The sequence below is a fragment of the Mobula birostris genome, chromosome 5 (genome assembly GCF_030028105.1).
Source record: "Mobula birostris isolate sMobBir1 chromosome 5, sMobBir1.hap1, whole genome shotgun sequence".
Classification (NCBI taxonomy): Eukaryota; Metazoa; Chordata; class Chondrichthyes; order Myliobatiformes; family Myliobatidae; genus Mobula; species Mobula birostris.
In genome coordinates this window covers 32,036,522-32,055,675 of record NC_092374.1, presented here as the reverse complement: position 1 = coordinate 32,055,675, position 19,154 = coordinate 32,036,522, and the positions used below count along the sequence as shown (strand labels likewise).

General features: G+C 43.4%; 1 long non-coding RNA gene across 1 annotated transcript in view; it reads left to right on the top strand.

Moving 5' to 3' along the window:
• LOC140197603 (uncharacterized) overlaps positions 1–19,154 on the top strand; it is a 123,653-nt gene that overhangs the window by 45,684 nt on the left and 58,815 nt on the right. The window contains exon 4 of the long non-coding RNA XR_011885972.1: positions 7,950–8,245. This is a non-coding gene — a long non-coding RNA (uncharacterized lncRNA). The remainder of the gene's footprint in view (positions 1–7,949; positions 8,246–19,154) is intronic.

Below are 19,154 nucleotides of genomic sequence, written 5' to 3'. Positions count from 1 at the left end.
TCACTACAATGTGAATGCACCATTTAAAGCCATTTCCCTTGTGCATCCTTTTATTTAATTGATATGTAGTTGTGCATAGACATAACAGCAACTGCTCTGCCTGCGACTGTGAGAAACTACAAGACCACTAATATGATAAAATGGGCTCTTGATCTCAAAATCTACTTCAATAAGGTTTTGCATCATATTGTCTGCCTGCATTACACGCCTTCTGTAGCTAACACCATTCTACATCTTGTTATTGCTTTCCCTTGTACTACTGTACCTTAATGCACCATTATAATGAAATGATCTGAACAGATGACATGCCAAACAAATATTTTCACAGTACATGTGACAATAGTAAATCAATTAACCAGAGTACCATTTTTTGGCAACAGTGGGAGAATGTTTCATTCATTTATTTAGCATAAACATGGTTTCATTGTTTGCTGATTACAAATGGAAGAGAAGCAATTTCAATTATGGGCATCACCAGTGGTGTTGAAGAATATGGGAAATTATCCTTTGGCACTTTAGGCCCTTTATTACAAGGGGATAGAAACACAAGTTTTGTTATATTTACAGGGCATTAATGAGACCATATCCACATGTCACTATGTAGTACTGATCTCCTTATTTAAGGACAGATATATTTGCAATGGACACACAGGAGACTGCAGATGCTGGAATCTGGAGCAACAAAGCAAACTGCTGGAGGAAATGAACGGGTCAGGCAGCAACTGTAGAAGCAGTGGATAGCTGATATTTTGGGTCAAGACCCTGCATCGACTATCCCTTTGGCTCCACAGACGCTGCCAGACCCGCTGAGGTCCTTCAACAGTTATTTGTTGTGCCTTTATTTGCAATGGAGACTGTTCAGCGAAGGTTAACTGGATTGACTCCGGGGCAAGAGGGGTTGTCTTATGAAGGTTCAGTTAGCTGGGCCTTTACGAATTGAACGCAGAGTCCTAGACTTAGAGCAATACAACATAGATTCAGGTCCTTCAGCCCAACGAGTCCATGCCCACCCAGCTGGTCCCAATTTCCTGTATTCAGCTCATATCCCTCTACATCCCATCCCTCCATGTACCTATCGAAGTGTTCTTAAATTATACAATTGTACCTGCCTCAACCACTTCTGACAGCTCATTCCGTATACCTACACCCTTTGTGTGGAAAAAGTTGAATCAGTTCCCTTTTAAATTTTTCCCATCTCACTTAATTCTGTGCCCTCTAATTCTGGATTTCTCTACCCTAGGGTAGGGGGGAGGGGGGATGTTACTATTTATCTTATCTGTGCCTCACAATTTTAAACATTTCTACAAGGCCGCCCCTCATTTTCTTATGTTTCAAAGAGGAAAGACTAGTTTGGCTAATCTCTCCACAACTCAGGTCCTCTATTTCTGGTGGCATACTCAAATCCTTTCTGAACACTTTCCAGTCCAAGTTCTGAGGAATGAAAAGTCTAAGAATCTGACACTTTCAGAAATTTAATTTATCCTGTTCCACTACTCTGCAAAATATCAGACTGATTTGTTTTCTGACTTTCCCAACTCCGATAAAAGTTTTTTGAACTAAAACATCTAGCATCAGGTAAGACCCACTGGGAGTTCCCAGCATTTTCTGCTTTTATTTAAGATCCCGAGCAGATTGGACAGGGAAAATGCTGAGATTTACTTTCCCCTCTTCGGTGGTCTAGAATAGGGGACATAGTTTCAGATTGAGGGGGGGGGTCACACATTTAAGAAACAAATAATTTCTTCTTGGCTTTGGTGTTCTCCTTTCCGGAGTGCGTAAGTACAGCCATTAACTAGATTCAAAGTCTAGACAGGTGGATTTTTCAGCTATAGAGGAGCCAAGAGTTATGGCAAGTAGGCAGGGAAATGAGCCCAAGATCTTATTGAATATGGCCCTTTCCTGCTCCTATATGTTACATTGTGGAGTCAGTGCCAGAGAAGACAGAAACAGGCCCTTCAGCCACCAAATCTGTACCAAACATTGACACTAATCCCATTCATTCTTCCCACATTTTCGACTCCTCCCAGACTCTACCACTCAGTTACCACATGTACTAGGGGCATTTACTAGGGTTAAATAACCCATGGGAGAAAACCGGAGAAACCGAAAGGAACTTGTGCAGCCATGGGGGAACTCCACACAGATGGCACCCAAGGTCAGGAGGTACAGACGCCTAAAATCCCTTACCACCAGGTTCAAGAAATGCTCTTTCCCTCAACCATTTGGTCCTTGTACCAAATGGCAAAATGCTAATCACTACAGATTAGCAACACTGTGATCATTTTGGCCACCTTGCAATAGAATGCGTTAAACGTCAGTAAAAATTACGTACAATTGATGCTTAGTTTTTCTTATGAATGCTGTTTATATAATGCTATGTATCTGTGACGCTGCTGCAAGTTTTTCAGTACACCTGTATGTATGTGTTCCTGCGCATATAACAAACTTGACTTTGAATTGAACTTGGTTTTCCAGTGCTGTGGGGCAGCAATTATATTAGTTGTGTCACTACAGTACCTCGGACTCAATGTAATTTGTACTGTAAGCAGTGCAGATGCTCATCTAGTTGGGCCTGAAGAATACGCAATGTATTAGGAAGGACTAGCAAAAACAAACAAACTGCTGGAGGAACTCGGTAGGTCAGGCAGTATTTATGAAGGGAAGTGAGTGTGAGAATCTGGATGGAGCCAGTACAAAGGAGAAGCCGGAGAGGTGAGGCAGGGGCTCCAGATGACAGGTAGACAGCTGAAGTGGGATAATGGGCAGGTAAGCCCTTTGGTGAGGCGGTGGGGGGGGGGGGGGGAAGGTATGGAGATGGGAGACAGAGCTTAGGGCTTGATAGTTGGAAAAAGAAGCAGAGGGAACCATGCAGGGTTAGGGGAGGGAGAATGCAGACACAGAGGCATAAAGTGCTGGACTCTTTGAGCAAGGACAATGATGTGGATCTGGATAAGGGAGAAGAGAGAGATGATGGCCAGCTGAGAAGATGGGAGAACAGGATAGAAGACCTTGTTGGCAAAGACCACATGACCGTAAGATAAAGGAGCAGATTTCGGCCATTTGGCCCAGCGTCTGCTCCATCATTTCATCATGGCTGATCCATTTTCCCCACTCAACCCCAGTCTCCTGCCTTCTCCCCATATCCCTTCATGCCCTGACTAATCAAGAGTATCAACCTCCCCCAACCCCACATGGGTCCCTCTGCTTCTTTTTCCAACTATCAAGCCCTAAGCTCTGTCTCCCATCTCCATACCTTCCCCTCCCACCTCACCAAAGGGCCTATCTGCCCATTATCCCTACTTCAACTGTCTACCTGTCGTCTGGAGCCCCTGCCTCACCTCTCCCACTTCTCCTTTGTACTGGCTCCATCCAGATTCTCACACTCTCTCCATAAATGCTGCCTGGCCTACCGAGTTCCTCCAGCAGTTTGTTTGTTTTTTTTTGCTAGTCCTTCCTAATACGTTGTGTATTCTTCAGGCCTTAAATATACCCAATGACAGACAAATTCTGGCTAAAGAAATTTCTCTTCATCTCTGTTCTAAGAGGACACCCCTCTATTCTGAGGCTGTGTCCTCTGATCTTAGACTCTACAACCATCGGTACCATCCTGTCCACATCCACTCTGTCGAGGCCTTTCAACATTCCTGATGAAGGGTCTCAGCCTGAAACGTCGACTGCACCTCTTCCTACAGATGCTGCCTGGCCTGCTGCGTTCACCAGCAACTTTGATGTGTGTTGCTTGAATTTCCAACATCTGCAGAATTCATGTTGTTTCCTTTCAACATTCGATAGGTTTCAATGAAGTCACCCCTCATTCTTCTGAATTCTAGTGAGTAGAGGCCCAGAGCCTTCAAATGCTCCTCATATGACAAGCCTTTCAATCCTGGAATCATTTTTGTGAATTTCCTTTGAGCCCCTTCAATATCAGCACATCTTTTCTTAGATAAATGGCCCAAAACTGTTCAAAAGAAGGATTAGCTGAAGTTGGAGAATCCAATGTTCATGCCTTTGGGATTTAGATAAGGTAGAGAGAATATGAAGTGTGCTTCTTCAGTTTTCCATTGTACCTCACTTTGAACGTGGAGCAGGCCAAGGCTGGACAGATGGCTGTGGGAATAGGAAGGGGATAAAATGGATGCAGCCAGGAGCTCCGGATGGCATAGCACAGGTAATCTGCAAACTGGTTGCAGAGTCTATGCTTGGTGCCACTGATTAGAGGAGTGTTTCCTGCAAACAAATAGTGATTACACTTCAAAGAAACTTCAAAAACTTTTCTTTGGCTGCAAAACACTTCACATCGGAGACTATGGAAGACAATGACACGTCTTGCAACATCCTCACTTGTGCCTTGAAAGGGAAGCCAACTCCAAGCCACGTTACATCTTAACACTGAAGCTTCAGCAAAGAAGCAACATTCTAAGAGGTGTGCCAGTGGAAGTGGGACTAAGTAGTGTACTAGACATTATGGACTCAGTATCTAGATTCATGTGTGGAGGTTTGACGGTTAGGTGACAAATTCACCCCTCATTCTCTGGAACTCCCTGAAACAAATTCCTGTCCTTGTTTTGCCATGTGCCAGTTGCAGAATGCTTCTTGTATCAAAATGAAGAGTTACATCCTCCTTCTCTCAAATAGAGAAAAAGCAAAGGTAAATAAAGAGGTTAATGCTCATCACCTGAATAGAGGCTGTGGTGAGTGAACACTGAGGGCTAAGCGTAACACTGCATCTCCTATTCCAAGCTACATATATATATATATATATACACTCCCAAAGCCTTCCCCAGGATTAGGTATAGTCACAAGACAGTCGAGATTTGAGATCAGAGTTTTCCTTCTCCTAGATGAGCTGCCAACTTTGGCTGATGAGCCTCATCTGCCTGAAACGACTGGTTTTTAAAGGTACCAGTAGCCCACCTTTGCCCCTTCTGTCAGTAGAAACAGTTCAGCCCAGGCTTAGAAGGCAAGCCTCACGTGAAGACCAGGAGTTGGACTAGAGGCTATTTGAGTCGCAAACCAATGGGAGCATTTATACTTTATATTTTATTGTCGCCAAACAATTGATACTAGAACGTACAATCATCACAGCGATATTTGATTCTGCGCTTCCCGCTCCCTGGATTACAAATATTAAATATTAAAAATAGTAAAAATCAGTAAATATTAAAAATTTAAATTATAAATCATAAATAGAAAATAGAAAAATGGAAAGTAATGCAGTGCAAAAAAAACCCGAGAGGCAGGTCCGGATATTTGGCGGGTACGGCCCAGATCCGGGTCAGGATCCATTCAGCAGTCTTATCACAGTTGGAAAGAAACTGTTCTCAAATCTGGCTGTACGAGTCTTCAAGCTCCTGAACCTTCTCCCGGAGGGAAGAGGGATGAAAAGTGTGTTGACTGGGTGGGTCGTGTCCTTGATTATCCTGGCAGCACTGCTCCGACAGCATGTGGTGTAAAGTGAGTGCAAGGATGGAAGATTGGTTTGTGTGATATGCTGGGCTGTGTTCACGATCTTCTGCAGTTTCTTTCGGTCTTGGACAGGACAACTTCCATACCAGGTTGTGATGCACCCTAGAAGAATGCTTTCTACGGTGCATCTATAAAAATTGGTGAGGGTTTTAGGGGACAGGCTAAATTTCCTTAGCTTTCTCAGAAAGTAAAGATGCTGGTGGGCCTTCTTGGCAGTGAACTCTGCTTGGTTGGACCAAGTCAGGTCATTTGTTATATTGACCCCAAGGAACTTAAAGCTTTTGACCTGTTTCACTTGCACACCACCGATGTAAATTGGATCGTGCGGTCCGCTACTCCTTCTGAAGTCAACAACCAATTCCTTTGTCTTGCTGATGTTGAGGGAGAGGTTGTTGTCTTTGCACTGTGCCACCAGGCTCTTAACTTCCTCTCTGTACTCAAACTCATCATGACCCGATATACGGCCTACAATTGTGGTGTCATCAGCAAACTTATATACTGAGTTTGATGGAAACTTGACTAAACAATCATGGGCGTACAGTGAGTACATCAGGGGGCTGAGTACACAGCCTTGTGGGGCACCGGTGCTCAGAGTGATTGTAGGGGAGAGCTTGTCCCCTATTTTTACAGCCAGGGTCCTGTCTGTGAGGAAGTTGAAGATCCAGCTGCAGATCTGAGTGCTAAGGCCCAGGTTCCGCAGCTTAGGAGTCAGTTTATTTGGAATGATGGTATTAAAGGCAAAGCTGTAGTCAATGAAAAGGAGCCTTACGTATGCATCTTTATTCTCCAGGTGTTCTAAGGAGGAATGTAGGGCCAGAGAGATGTTGCTCAGGTAGGCGAATTGCAAAGTGTCGAGGTTGACCAGTAGGCTGTGGTTGATGTGTGCCATAACCAATCTCTCGAAGCACTTCATAGCAATTGATGTCAGAGCCACAGGTCGACAGTCATTCAGGCATGCCACCTTGCTCTTCTTTGGCACTGGGATTATCGTTGCCTTCTGAAAACACGAGGGGATCTTAGCCTGAAGCAAGGAGCAGTTGAAGATGTCTGCAAACACTCCAGCTAGCTCAGTTGCACAGGCCCGGAGAACCCGTCCCGGGACGCCATCTGGGCCCATTGCCTTCCTTGGATTTATCTTCAGGAAGGCCCTTCTAATGTCCTCCTCGGTGACAATGAACCTTGATGCCACCAGATCTGGTTCATTTGGAGGGAGCAGGATGTTCCTCTTCTGTTCGAATCTTGCGTAGAATACATTAAGTTCGTCAGAAAGAGAAGGGCCACAGTTATTGATATTCCCAGCCTTTTCTTTGCGCCCAGTGATCTCATTTAGACCCTGCCATAGTCTACTATAGGTAGTGGGAGCTTGTCCTCACTACCACTCATGGTTATAATAACCTCAAGGCTGATATCCTTACATCAACTACATTTCCAGGACAGAAATATGGAGCATATTAGAATTTTTACAATGTCTGCTCAATACATAATTAGAATTAATGGCATACAAATAGCAATGTATTTTGAGCTGGTCAATTAAAACTTGAAAAGAGATCAGGCAGGTGTCAAAATGATAGGCTAGGGATCTTCAATTTAAGGCTGCACATATCCTTTGTAAAAAGAACATAGTATGACTGTATACAACAATTATAAGGAACTTTGAATTGAGCAGGGTCTGGGTAAATAAAGGGAAGTTGTGTGAGATCACAGTGCAACTCACAAGGCTGCTTAAGTGAATGGAAAATTTGCAAGTGGCAGACTTCAAGCAGATCAAACACAATTGTTACTTATTTCCTGTGATAATAACACTCAATATGGTCTGTTCCCATCTCAGCACTGCCCCAAAGACTAAAATTTAGAATAGTCATAGGAGTGGATCAAATTTGTTTGGTTGAATCTCAGCCTAAATTATCTGGTGAATCTCAGGGGTAAGCAGTCAGCCTCAAGCTTAGAAGTCAGACCTCAGGTCAGAGTTGTGCAAAAGCTCCATCAGAATCATGCCAAAGTTTGCTCTAAAAGCACTTAAACAAAATATTTTTAAATTCAGGAGTTGGGAAAAGCAATCATTTTAGTTTTGTGAAAATGGATCAAATGATTCAACTTGGAACCTGATTTTTCGAAGTGATTGGACTTCCTGTCAATGGCAAGAGAAGGGAGAATAACCCCCTTTGTTAGTGTTTGGTGTGTGAAGTTAAGTAAAAGTGTAATTACATTTGAAGTTATTATTCATCTCAGGATATTAAATTAGACTTTGCCAATAAGTTCATAGCTTGCAGATGTGCTTATAATAAGGGAATTAAATATGCTTGATTTAACATCTTAAAATAGAGAGTTAATTGGAACCGACTTTGAACTTTGCTAATTATTCGTCACCTCTGACAGAAAAGGAAGATAGCTTAATATAGTTAGTGTTCCACAAATAGTATGTGTCCAAGCTCTGACAAAAACTGTTTTTAATCTGAGTCATTAATTCCATTTTCTTTCCTCAGATGCTCCCTGGCTTAGAGGTGCACACAGGCCCAGCAGCACTTCTACAGTTACAGGTACCAGATGCAGGCATGGTGGACATGAGATTCTGCAGATGCTGCACATCTTGAGCAACACAAAAACGCTGGCATAACTCAGTAGGTCAGACAACATCTACGGAGGGGAATAAACAGTTGATCTTTCGAACCAAGACTTTTCATCAGGACTGAAAAGAAAGGAGACAGAAGCTAGAATCCTGCTGAGGGGGCAGGAGGTATAGTGGGAGTGGAGACCACCAGACAGCCAGATCTGATCTCAGGTATCACCTGTTCTCACTTTGGATACTGTTTTTTTTGGGGGGGGGGTGGGAGAGGAGAAACTACCTATCAGGGGAAGCCATAGCCCTTGGGTCTCTGGCACTGAGTCTGAGGTGGCTCAGAAGCGTGGGGGCGGGGGAAGAAGAGAAGAGAAGAGGATTGCAGTAGTGATAGAGGATTCCATAGTTAGGAGTGGACATGATAGAGACACCTGGATGATATGTTGCCTCCCCATGCCAGTGCTGTCTCAGATTGGGTTCACAGCATTCTAAAGGAGGAGGGTGAGCAGCAATTCTCGGTACACATTGGCACCAGTGACACAGGTAGTAAAGGGAGAAGGTCCTGAAGGGAGAATTTAGGGAGCTAGATAGAAAGCTGAACAGCAGGACCCCCAGTGTAGCGATCTCTGTATCACTGCCTGTGCCATGTGCAGTGAGGGCAAGGATAGGATGATCTGGCAAATGAATGCATGGTTGAGGAACTGGTGCAGGGAGCAAAGTTTCAGATTTCTCGATCACTGGGATCCCTTCTGAGGAAAGCATGAGCTGTACAAAAGGGACATGTTACACCTGAACCCAAAGGGGTATCAATAACCTTGTGGACAGGCTTGCTGGAACTGTTGGGGAGGGTTTAAACTAACTTGGCAAGGGGATGGGAAACAGTGACAGGGCTGAGGAAGGAGGCAGATGGTTTACAAGCAGACGCAGAGTATAGTGAGAGTGTCAGGAAGGGCAGGCAGGTAATAGAACAAAATTGCAATTGGTGGAATGAGCTGCAGTGTAATGGGGACAAAACTGAAAAGGGTGATGAATACAGGACTGAAGGTGTAACATTTGTAAGTACACAGTTTATGGAATAAGGTAGGTGATCTTTTAGCGCAGTCACAGATGGGCACGTGTGACACTGTGGGCATCACTGAGTTGTCACTGAAAGAAAATTATAGTTGGGATCATAACATTGTATCAAAAGGACAGGCAAGCAGGCAGAGGGTGGTGTGGCTCTGTTGGTTAAAAAAAAACAGTAGCTAGGATATAGGAAATGCATGTCAAAAGGGCAAGGTTATAAAAGTCATGGGAAATTTCAATATACACCTAGATTGGGAAAATCAAGTTGGTGCTGACTTTGAGTGCCAAAAGATAGAATTTGTTGGATGTCTACGAGATGGGTTTTTAGGGCAACTTGTGGCTGAGCCCAGCAGGGGATCAGCTGGTCCGGACTGGGCGTTGTGTAATGAACTGGTTTTGATTAGGGAGCTTAAGGTACCAAACTTTTGAGAGCGTGGTCATTATATGATAGAATTCACCCTGCGATTTGAGAGGGAGAAGCTCAAGTCAGATGCATCAGTACTCCAGTGGAGTAAAGGGAATCAGAGACACAAGAGGGGAGCTGGCTGAAGTTGATTAGATGCGGACTGTAGTAGGGATAATGGCAGAGCAGCTACGGCTGTAGTTTCTGGCAGCAATTCAGAAGGCACAGGATAGATACATCCCAAAGCAGCAGTACTCTAAATGCAGGATGACAACCAGTGGCTGACAAGGGAAGCAAACACAGAAAGCAAAAGAGGGCACATTGTGCAACAATTAGTAGGAATTTAGAGAACATGAAAGCTTTTAAAAACAGAAGGCAACTAAAAAGTTATAAGCAGCGAAAAGATGAAATATGAAGGTGAACTAGCCAATAATATCAAAGAGAATACCAAGAACTTTTTCTCCCCCCCGCCACACAAAGAATAAAAGTGGGGCAAGAGTATATATCAAGTCTCTGGAAAATTATGCTGGAGGGGTAGTAATGGGGGACAAGGAAAAGTTGGAAAAGCTGAATCAGTATTTTGCGTTTGTCTTCACTGTAAAGGAGCCTAGCGGTGTGCCAGGTGATTGAGTGTTATGGGGCAGAAATGAATGCAGTCTCTATTTCCAGGGAGAAGGTGTTTTGGAAGTTGGAAGGTCTGAAGGTAGATAAGTCACCTGGAGCAGATGGAATAAAACCCAGGGTTTTGAAAGAATTAGCCAAAGAGATTGTGGGGGCATTAGTAGTGGTCGTTCAAGAATTGCTAGAGTCTGGAATGGTTCTGGAGGACTGAAAAATTGAAAGCATCACTCCACATAGTGGATATAATAGGGTCTTTTAAGAGCCTCTTAGATAGGTACATGGAGCTTAGAAAAACAGAGGGCTATGTGCTAGGGAAATTTAGGCAGTCTCTAGAGTAGGTACATGGTCAGCACAACATTGTGGGCCGAAGGGCCTGTAATTTCTATCTTCACATTTTACGGGAAAGAGGCAGAAGAGAGGAAATTATAGGCCAGTTAGCCTGGCCTCAGTGGTCGGGAAGATGTTGGAGTTGTTTGTTAAGGATGAGGTTTTGGGGCACTTAGAAGCAAATAATAAAATTGGCCAGAGTCAGCAAGATTTGCTTAAGGGAAAATCTTGCCTGACAAATCTGCTGGAAATCTGTGAGGAAGTCCCAAGCAGGAGAATCAGTGAATGTTGTGTATTTGGATTTTCAAAAGGCCTTGACAAGGTGCTACACATGAGGCTGTTTAGCAAGATAGGGCCCCGGGTATTACAGGAAAGATACTAGCATGAATACAGCATTGACTGATTGACAGGAAGAGTGGGAATAAAGGAAGCCTTTTCTGATCAGAGTCAAGTTTAATATCACTGGCATATATCGTGAAATTTGTTAACTTTGCAGCAGCTGTATAATGCAATACATGGTAATATAGGGGGAAAAACCCAAATTAAAGTATACTAAATAGTTAAATACTTAAAAAAATAAATAAAAAGTACAAGGTAATGTTCATGCATTCAATGTCCATTCAGAAATCAGATGGCAGATGTGAAGAAGCTGTTGCTGATTCATTGAGCGTGTGCCTTCAGGCTTCTGTACCTCCTTTCTGATGGCAACAATGAGAAGAGGGCATGTCCTGGGTGATGGGATTCCTTAACGATGGATGCCACCCTTGAGGCATTGCTCCTTGAAGATGTCTTGGATCCTATGGAGGCTAGTGGCCATGATGGAGCTGACTAATTGTACAACTCTACAGCTTGCTTCAAACCTGTGTGATTGCCCTCCACCCCAATATCAGTCAGTGATGCAGTCAGTTAGAATGCTCCACAAAGTACATCTGTAGAAATTTGCTACTGTTTTAGGTGACATACCAAATCTCCTCAAACTCCCAACTAAATATAGCCACTGTCTTGCCCTTTTTTATAGCTGCATTGATATGTTAAGACCAGGCTATGTCCTCAGGAGATATTAAGATCCTGGAACTTGAAATTGCTCACTCACTCCACTTCTGAGCCCTCTGTGCGTGTTCCCTTGTCTTACCCTTTCTGAAGTCCACAATCAGCTCTTTGGTCTTACAGACACTGAGTGCAAGGTTATCACTCAACTAGCTGATATATCTTGCTCCTGTATGCCCCTCATCACCATCTGAGATTCTGCCAACAATGGTTATATCATCAGCAAATTTATAGCTGGCATTTGAGCTGTACATAGCCTCAAAGTCAGGGTGTAGGAGAGCAAAGCAGTGGGCTAGGCACACACTCCTGAGGTGCACCAGTGTTGATTGTCAGTGAGGTGGAGATATTATTTCCAATCCACACAGATTGTGGTCCTCCAGTTAGGACGCTGAGGGTTCACATTGCAGAGCGAGGTACTGAGTAGAGGAAATATGAAGCTATCAGGCAGGAACTTGGAAGCATAAATTGGGCACAGATGTTCTCAGGGAAATGTATGGCAGAAATGTGGCAAATGTTCAGGGGATATTTGTGTGGCATTCTGCCTAGGCACATTCCAATAAGACAGGGAAAGGATGGGAGGGTACAGGAACCATGGTCTACAAAGGCTGTTGAAAATCCAGTCAAGAAAAGAAAAGCTTATGAAAGGTTCAAAAACCTAGGTACTGATAGAGATCTAGAAAATTATAAGGCTAGCAGGAAGGAGGTTAAGAATGAAATTAGGAGAGCAGGATTAAGTAAAACCCCAAGGCATTCTACAAGTATGTGAAGAGCAAGAGGATAAGACATGAGAGAATAGGACCAACCAAGTGTGACAGTGGAAAAGTGTGTATGGAACCAGAGGAGGTAATGGAGGTACTTAGTGAATACTGGAGCAAAGTATTCATTACGGAAAATGGACCTTGGCGATTGTAGGAATGACTTACAATGGACTGAAAAGCTTGAGCATATAGAGATTAAGAAAGAGGATGTGCTGGAGATTTTGGAAAGTATCAAGTTGGACAAGTCACTGGGACTGGATGAGATATACCCTAGGCTACTGTGGGAGGCAAGGGAGGAGATTGTTGAGCCTCTGACAATGATCTTTGCATCATCAATGGGGATGGGAGACGCTCAGATGTTGTTCCCTTATTCAAGGAAGGGAGTAGAGATAGCCCAGGAAATTATAGACCAGTGAGTCTTACTTCAATGGTTGGTAAGTTGATGGAGTAGATCCTGAGAGGCAGGATTTATGAACATTTGGAGAGGCATAATATGATTAGGAATAGTCAGCATAGCTTTGTGAACGGCAGGTCGAGCCTTACGAGCCTGACTGAATTTTTTGAGGATGTGACTAGACAGATTGATGAAGGTAGAGCAGTAGATGTAGTGTATATGGATTTCGGCAAGACATTTGATAAGGTACCTATATGCAAGGCTTATTGAGAAAGTAAGGAGGCATGGGATCCAAGAGGACATTGCTTTGTGGATCCAGAACTAGCTTGCCCAGAGAAGGCAAAGAGTGGTTGTAGACAAGTCATATTCTACTTGGAGGTTGGTGACCAGTGGTGTGCCTCAGCGATCTGTCCTGGGACCCCTTCTCTTTGTGATTTTTATAAATTATTTGGATGAGGAAGTGGAGGGATGGGTTAGTAAATTTGCTGATGACCCAAAGGTAGGGGGTGTTGTGGATAATGTGGAGGGCTGTCTGAGGTTACATCAGGACATCAATAGGATGCAAAACTGGACTGAGAAGTGGCAGATGGAGTTCAACCCAGATAGGTGTGAGATGGTTCATTTTGGTAGGTCAAATACAATGGCAGAATTTAGTATTAATAGTAAGACTCTTGGTAGTGTAGAGGATCAGACGGATCTTGGGATCCGAGTCCATAGGATACTCAAAGCTGCTGTGCAGGTTGACTGTGTGGTTAAGAAGGCATACGGTGCATTGGCCTTCATCAACCATGGGATTGAGTTCAAGAGCCGAGAGGTAATGTTACATCTATATAGGACCCTGGTCAGACCCCACCTGGAGTACTGCGCTCAGATCTAAACACCTCACTACAGTAAGGATGTGGAAACTATAGAAAGAGTGCAGAAGAGATTTACAAGGATATTACCTGGATTGGGGAGCATACTTTGTGAGAATAGGTTGAGTAAACTTGGCCTTTTCACCTTGGAGCGACAGAGGGTGAGAGGTGACCTGATAGAAGTGTATAAGATGATGAGGGGTATTGATCATGTGGATAGTCAGAGGCTTTTTCCCAGGGCTGAAATTGCTAACATGAGAGGGCACAGTTTTAAGGTGCTTGGAAGTAAGTATAGAGGAGATGTCAGGGGTAGGTTTTTTTTAACGCAGAGAGTGGTGAGTGCGTGGAATGGGCTGCTGGCGACAGTGGTGGAGGCGGATACGATAGGGTCTTTTAAGAGACTCCTAAATAGGTACATGGAGCTTAGAAAAATAGAGGGCTATGGGTAACACAAGGTAATTTCTAATGTACATGTTCAGCACAGTATTGTGGACCGAAGGGCCTGCATTGTGCTGTAGGTTTTCTATGTTCTATGTTTCTAATCTCTCAAAGTGCTTCATCACCATAGATGTGAACACCACTGTACAATTCTCATTAAGGCAGGAAGGCTGAGGAAGGACTTGGATTAGGAGAATGGGCAAAGAAGTGGCAGATGGAACACAATGTCAGGAAATGTATGATCATACACTTTAGAAGAAATCCTAAAAAACTATTTTCTAGATGTAGTGGGAGGGGGTAGAATTCAAAAATCCAAGGTGCAAAGGAACTTATGAATCCTTGTACAGGATACCCTAAAGGGTAACTCGCAGGTTGAGTCAGTGGTGAGTGGATGGAGAGAGGATGCTTCTTATAGCAGGGGAGTCTAGGACCAAAGGGCACAACCTCAGGATAGAGGGACATCCATTTAGAACAGAAATTAGGTGGAATCTCTTTAGACAAAGGGTGGCAAATCTCTGGAATTCATTGCTACAGGCAGATGTGGAGGCAAGGTCACTGAGTGCATTTAAGGTGGAGGTTAATAGATTCTGTACAAGTCAGGATGTGAGAAGTTATGGGGAGATGACTGCAGAATGGGGTTGAGAGGGAAATGGATCAGCCAAGATTCTGCTCCAATGTTTTTCGGTCTTCTGGTCTAGTTGGGGGTCTGTGGTTGAGGTGGTTGTTGGGATTAATGTAGAATTTGAGGTAAATAATAGATAGTTGATGGCTGCCATGAACTTGGTGGGTTGAATAGGTGGTTGGTTGGTAGGCCAAAGAGCCTGTTCCTGTACTGTATCTCTTTATGACTCTGACTCTAAAAATAAGTTCCAGTATTTCCGCATCTGATGTCAGACCTGTGGTTCCCCAATTTCCAAATTGCCACACTAGAAGTCTGAGACATTTGACAGCTGCATCTTGCAATTGAATTTATGCAAAGTAAGCTGTCAGAGATGAGAGTGTGGTGGGGTGTTATCACAGGTGCTAATTTCAAAGTACCCTCTGCACAGCTTCATCCGCCCATAGTCAGTAATATCAGCAACCCGGCTTTGAGTTCAGCTATGGACAAAAATAAGTTGGGTTGGTCAGGAACACAGAAGAAAGTCGTAATGAGAAAAGCCAAACTAATACCTCTCACATTCAAACCATTGCAATGATATGTAATCTCTCAGCCATTTACATTACCACAGCAAGAAGTTTCAGCCCCAACATTTGTCCATAATAAAGACATTTATTTTATTATTGTTTGCCCTCAAGCTTTGATAACTGACCTAGAAATGTGTCTCAATATAATGTGCTTTGACATCTGATACACTTCCTTTTCTGATCTTGTGAATGGCTGAAGGTTGTTTCGTTTTCCAGAATCAATCTCATTGTGTCTTACATCTGATGAAATTTTGTGCTGTTGAGATAATTGACATCAGGGGTGGAGAATGGAATACATTTCCTCTATTGGCACCAAGTGTAACACTCATTAGATTGGACCTATGCGGACCAAAAACAGGGAAGATTGCAAAATCTGAAAGCTTGCCTTATTGTAAACCTTGGAAACCATCCCCTATTGCATTATTTCATTTCCACTTCTCATGACCTGTGCTGTATCAGTGCTCAACATCATGTGCGTCCCGGGTTAAGGTCAGCTGGTGATCCAGTCCCTGGGAACTGCACTTTGGCATCCTGTGTTCAGCTGGACTACCGGAATGGAGTGATATCAGACAGATTTGTCAGTGCATTTCAAAAGCAATGTTTGAGATTCCATTGAGGCTAATGTGCTTTGGAAACCTACCAGTCAGGTATGGAATTATGTCAATCAGCCTGCAATACAATTTGGACGCCAGAACAATCATCTGTGCTCCAACTGATGCCCTGTTTGTTAAAGCAGAGGGACCTGGAAATACATGGTTCACTGAAAGCCGAGTCACAGAGAAACAGTGTGGTGAAGGCAGCTTTTGGTACACGAGCCTATGTAAGTCGGGGCACCGAGTATAAAGTTTGAGGACATGGTACAATTGTACAGGATGATAGTGAGGCCACGCTTCAGTGTTATGTTCTGTTTTTATTGCCCTGCTATAGGAAAAATGTTATTAGACCAGAAAGAGTTCATAAAATATTTACTGTGATGTTGCTAGGACTTGACGGTCAGAGTTATAGGGAAAGGTTGGACAGGATCAGACTTTATTCTGTAGGAGACTAGGCAGTGAGCTTAGGTATATAAAACCATTAAGAGCACAGATTTGATAAATGCAGTCAGCTCCCTCCCGCGCCCCCCCCAACAGGACTGGTGTAGCAAGTAGTAGAAATTTAAGGAGAGAGGGAAGAGACTTGGGAGGAGCTTGAGGTACAATTTTCTTTTTATATAGAAAGAGGGTGTTATGTATGTGGAATCAGCCGTCAGAGGAAATGGCTGAGGTAAGTATAACAACTTAAAGTTATACAAATACATGAATCAAAAAGGTTTGGAAGGTCATGGGACTAGCTAGATGGGTTACCTTGATAAGTATGGACCAGATGAGTCGAGGGGCCAGTCTCTGTGCTGGTACGAGCTGCAGAATTCCAGAGGTGGGATCACAAATGCTGTTCCTCTCATGGATCCGTGATTCTCATCTGGGGCAGTGCTCCAGAAACCATGGAGGAAAACATGTTGGGCTACTGTGACAGTGCAAGCAACTTTGAATTTTGACATGTGGAGCCAAACAGATTACATGGCAGCATTGAGGCTGCATGAACATCCTCAGATGTGATACATTTATGGATATCAAACAGAGTTAGGACAAATGCAATGAATGACAGGGTGCTAAAGGGAATTTAAAGTACAACAGGACCTTAGGATTCAAGTCCAAGTTCCTTGAAAATGCAAACCCAGGAAGGCATATAGAATGCCTTCAGGTCAGGGATAGAACACAAGTTGGGATATTATGTTGCAACTTTACAAGTTATTGGTTTGAATGCATTTGTGGTTGTTGCAAAGCTGTGCTGGAGAGAGTGCAGTCGAGGCTCACCAGAGATTGGATAGGATGTGCTGGTCATCTTTCGAGTAAAGGGTGGGTTTAGCGAACCTTTGTTTGAGATATTGAGGTCCTGCTTAAGAAAATCAATGTGCGTAGCAGCCATAGGCAGAAGGAACAAATGAGGTACTTGAGTGCAAGAAATGCAAGAGAACACTTGAAATCTGGAGAGCCAAAAGACATGAGATTGCTTTGGCAAACAATGTGAAGGAGAATCCCAGAGCCTCTACAGATATACTAAGAGCAAAAGAATAAAAGACAACATTGGGCCTCTGAAAAATGAGAGGTGTTATCTATGGATGGAGCTGAAAGAGATAGGGAAGATCTTAAATGAATTTTTTTTTTACAACTGTGTTACTGGGGCAATGAACAGTTTATAGCAGTGAGGCAAAGCAGCACTGAGGTCGTGGACCATATACAGATTACAGAGGAGGTGTTTGCTGTCTTGAGACAAATGAGGTAGACAAATTCCTAATGGCTGACAAGATGTTCCCTTGGATCCTGTGGGAGTAGAGTGCAGAAATTGCAGGGGCTCTAGCAGAGATAGTTAAGATGTCCTTAGTCACAGGTGAGGTGCTAGAGGACTGGAGGATAGCTAATGTTGTTTGTTAGTTAAGAACGACTCCAAGAATAAGCCAGGAAATTGTATGCCAGTTAGCCTTACATCAGTAGTGGGCCAGTTGTTGGTAGGTATTGTAAGGGAGAAGTATTTGGATAGACAGTGATTAGAGAATCAATATTGATTTGTGTGGTTGGTTGTCTAACCAATATTTTATCAGGAAAGTCGGAGGCAAGGCAGTAGATGTTACCTACATGGACCTTGGCAATGCCTTTGACAAGGTCTCACATGGGAGGTTGATCAAGAAGGCTCAGTCACTTGGCATTCAAGCTGAGGTAGCAAATTGGATTAGACATTGGCTTTATGGGAAAAGCCAGAGATTGGTAGTAGATGGTTGCCTCTTGGATTGGAGGTCTGTGACTAGTGGTGTACTGCAGGAACGAGTGCTGGGCCCATTGCTGTCTGTCATCTATATCAATGATCTGGATGAAATTGTGGTAACCTGGATCAACAATGTGTGAATGACACCAATATATGTGATGTAGTGGACAGAGCAGACTATCAAAGTTTGCAGTGGGATCTGGAGCAGCTGGAAAAAATGTCTGCATTAAATTCCAACTGCCAAGCACGAGGTGTTGCATTTTGGGATGACATCAGGGCAGGACTTGCACAATAAGCAGCAGGGCAATGAGTGCGATAGGACAGATCAGGGAATACAGATCCACAATTCCTTGCAAGTGGCACCACAAGTAGATAGGGTAATAATGAAAGCTTTTGGCACATTGGTCTTCATAAATCAATGTATTGAGTACAGGAGATGGACTGTTATGTGGAAATTGTACTGATGAGCCTAATCTGGAGAATCGTGTGAAGTTTTGGTCATCTACCTACAAGAAAGATGCAAGTAAGATTGAATGAGTGCAGAGAATATTTGTAAGGACGTTGCCGGGACTTGAAGACCTGAGTTATAGGGAAGGGTTGAATAAGTTATGACTTTATTCCCCACAAGGTAGAAAATTGAGGTGAGATTTGATGGAAGTATACAAAATTATGAGGGGTATAGAAAGGGTAAATGCAAGCAGGCTTTTATATTGAGGTTGAGAGAGACTAGAACTAGAGGCCATGGGTTAAGGGTATAAGGTGAAATGTTTAAGGAGAACGTGAGGGGGATCTTCACTCAGGGTGGTGAGTGTGGAATGGTTTGCCAGTAAAACTGGCGGATACAGGTTCAATTTCAACATTTATGCGACTTGGATAGGACAGGGATGAGAGGGGTATAGTAGGATATGATCCATGTGCACGTCAATGGGACTAGGCAGATGAACATTTCCGCATGGTCTGAATGGGTTGAAGGGCCCGTTTCTGTGCTGTCGAGCTCCATGATTGATACTAAAAGGTAATTGATAGAGAAAAAGAAAAATGATTGAGACATAGAGGATACATAGTCAAAATGTAAGGCTCCTTTTCATTGACTATAGCTCTGCCTTTAATACCATCATTCCAAATAAACTGATTCCTCAGCTCTGGAACCTGGGCCTTAGCACTCAGATCTGCAGCTGGATCTTCAACTTCGTCACAGACAGGACCCAGGCTGTAAAAATAGGGGACAAGTTCTCCTCTA